We start from the raw sequence: 3,554 nt of genomic DNA on the forward strand, positions 1-3,554 counted from the left end.
TCATACTGGCAGCTGTCGGTTCTTCCTCTTCCCACAGGTCTTCCAACTCTTGTTCTTGACCCAACTGTCTCTAGTTTGGACAACTACTTTTGCACCAGCTGATGGGTGCTCAGCCCATCCTGGTCTGTTGTTTGGGTTCTGGTTCACCTGGAACAGGTCTCCTGATGCCTGGGGGCAATTCCAACAAGCACGCACAGATTGTTCACTTTAGTTTGTCTAAGCATACAGTAATGCATCGGCAATTTTCTTTCAATAAAGCGTGACTTCCACATGTGTACCAGTCTTTCCCACACCAAATACACACCTTTAGCTGTCAGAGAACAAAATGCAAATCCAGGAACATGTTGTTGGGTTGTCCTACCATTTATGACTTCATCTCAGCCCTAATCTTACTGCCACAAAGACAACTATTTGTAACCCTGAACAGAGAACGGTATGGGACCTGCCAACAGTAAGGTTGAGAGCAACTCCCTGAATATTGGAATGTGGGGGGGAAGAGGAACTAGCAGTCCATTTTTGCACTTTCTAGGTTTGATGCTTTATTAGCTTGCTCCTGCACTGGCAGGACATTTCCTTGCACGCCTTTGCCTTTTTTAGCTTGTTGTAACTTAAAGCAGTTTCGCACGGGGCTTGTGCAGCTGATGGAAACGCTGCTGACCACTTCTGCAGTTGATAGGAAAAACTGCCAGAACCCAAGGTGATGGCCACAAGCTGCTCTGATAGGATTTCACGGCTGTCAGACTGTCCCGTAGGCCTGGTATATTTTACCAATGGTATCACTTACTTACTTAAGAAATGTTTATGAACAGATGATAGACTTTGGACCTCCAAGTGGATATTACACTACTATAGCAATAGAGGTGTACCTCCAAAAGGCAAGTAAAGAAAGAAGAGGAAAGCAAAGCAATTAGAAAAAAACCTAAAATATATGCATTTTTTTTTAAAAAGTTTTGAAGTGGTTTTGTATAAAAAAACTCCTCTTACTGTTTTCCCTTTGAAATACTCCTGGTTTAAAATCCCAATAGATAAAAACATTCCATTTTTTAAAAACTGACATATGGCAAAAATTGGTACCAGTAAATAAAAGCGCATAAATCTAAATCACGCCATTCTAAATGTTAGTAAAAATGACAAAATAAAATACTAGCTATATAAACTGCGCACAGGTGTGTAGCATATTACAAGCAAAAAACATATCTTGCAATTATAAGCCCACAGTATTTATTTCACTTGTCTGTAATTACATTTTATACATGTTTGTTTAGTAATATCAATCCAAGACATCATTTTGAGGATATAATTAACTGCATGTTAGAACAGAATGTGTTTGACTGTTTTTGCGTGTTGCAAGACTTTAAAGTCTTTGTTAGCTGTGTTTAAGTGCCACCTAGTGTTAGAATTCACCAGTTTCGCTCAGAAAAGCCTTTTCGCCTCAATTTTCAGACCAAAACCAAATTGCAGGGTTAAGAAAAAGCCTAGGGCCACACTGCCCACATTTCAGCGCTAACAGTAAGTCCTTAACCCGTATTTAGGCACTCACGGAGTACCCGATCTCATGCGCAACACTTCCTCTGCAGACTGCGACCGAGCAACAGAGAGACTACTCTGGCGTTAAGTGTACACTCGGTCATACCAGCACCACTGGACACTAAACAGAGTTTTTCAAATTTTTATACCAGTGATCCAACAGTAAATTCACACAAAGGTAGAAGTATTTAATGAAGAAGAAACACACATATAAAAACTTGTAAATATTTTCTTCTGTAAGATGCGCAGTATAACTGGAAACTAGAGGGGGACGGGATGGATGACATAACGATCTATAGAGCACGCTACAATTAGATGCCAGTGCATTAAGATACACAACAGAATGCCTTTCCCCGTGTAAGTGATTCCTATCTATAAAGCCCTGTTTCTGCAGTGACCCATACTGACTTCATTGTGGGCGCTTCGCAGATACAAGAAACCACCTATTCAAAGCAGCCTGCTATTGGGGATTTCTGGCTGTTACTACCAGTGTTCTTTTTTTTTAAAAATAAGTTTAAAGCTTATATTCTTGACAAGTTGGGAACTGATCTAGGTTAGGTTGCTCTTCTAATGAAAAAAGAACATTAATACTGAAAAACTAAATGCAGAGTTTATAGCTCATTAGCTAGGAACTTACGGAGTGTTTCATCCACTGTCACATAAAGCAGTCATTAAGAAATTATGGTTTCCATCCTGTCTCTGTTTCCGCAACACTGAACAATTGATAGTATCTGTGGCTTAACTAAAATGCTCTTTGCATTCTCTCCACAAATGGCATATATAATGGTTTATGTAAACCAAACTTCAATTTGTCTCTATTCTTTCTGAAATTCATTAAATGCTACAAGAAAGAAAGATCACCGCCATTACAGAGAACTGGTGCAGCTCAAAGTAGAATATGCAAAACACTTAGGCTTTCCGTTAAATTTAGTGAGACCGTAACCATTAGCTTTTCACACCATTAGAAACGAGGACAGGCTCCTATTTCTCCGTATCATTTATTGGAATGTCTTGTCTTTACATCACAATGGTAAAAAAAAAAAAAAATATTTTGAGTACTATTCATCCTGACTGCTGCAATAAGCAGGGGTAAGTTGACAAGTACATTAAAGAATTTCTACTTAATTATATGTCATAAAGTGAATTAATGCGAGTTTGTTGAAGAAATATAAAATCAGAGAATGGAAAAAATGGAAAAGATAAAGAGCTGAAGAATCACAAGAAAAATCTTCTGATCAGCAGCAAGAAAGGCTTGTGATGAGGCATCTTAAAACACTAGGATCAGAGAATGTTTAGAAAGGAAACAGGGAAGACAAGCTCTCTCACAGCAGCTTTTAGAAATCACCTGCAGCTGCAAATGTGTGTAAATCAGGCAACAATGAAGAAAATGAGAAAAATGAACTTTCAGCTGCATTTGGCTTAGAATTGTTTATGTTTTCTACAAAGAACAAAACATTCACAAAAATGTAGATTAATTGTGCCTTTTTTTAAAAGTACGTTTTGACAAAAAAATTTAATATAAAGGACTTGAGGCAGCCTCAGGAACTCTTCAACTTCGAGGCCCGGAAGAAATTGTGCTCTCAAATCCACGGAGGGCAGGATGACGCCGCAGGGTTTGGAAACGCATGTGGAGAATCTGGCTGGCACTGACAGCACGCTTCCAGTGCCAAAGATGTAACGCTGGGCCTCGGGCGGGAAAGTAACACTCGGCCTCAAACGTTAAGTCCACCTCACTAGAGAACACGGTGGCGTCGGGACGAGTCCGTTTGACTTCCAAACGGACACGAGGCGTTTGGAAGGAGCGAAGAACAGGCAACGCTAACCCTCAGCGACCACCCAACGCCACTCGGAGCGGGTGCACTCCTCCTCGGCGCATGTGGGCTGCAAAGCCAAAGAAGTTTGTCCAAACTATTGCCAAGTCTCGCGTGCCTGTGCGGAGGGAGAGGGGTGGTTCAAGCGCTGGATTCCGCCGCGGACGCCGCCTGGAACGCTGCCGCCCTCCGGCGGGCCGCCGCCCGACCCGCCCT

This window comes from Pygoscelis adeliae, unplaced genomic scaffold, assembly GCF_000699105.1.
Source record: "Pygoscelis adeliae isolate BGI_AS28 unplaced genomic scaffold, ASM69910v1 Scaffold148, whole genome shotgun sequence".
In the NCBI taxonomy this organism is placed as follows: Eukaryota; Metazoa; Chordata; class Aves; order Sphenisciformes; family Spheniscidae; genus Pygoscelis; species Pygoscelis adeliae.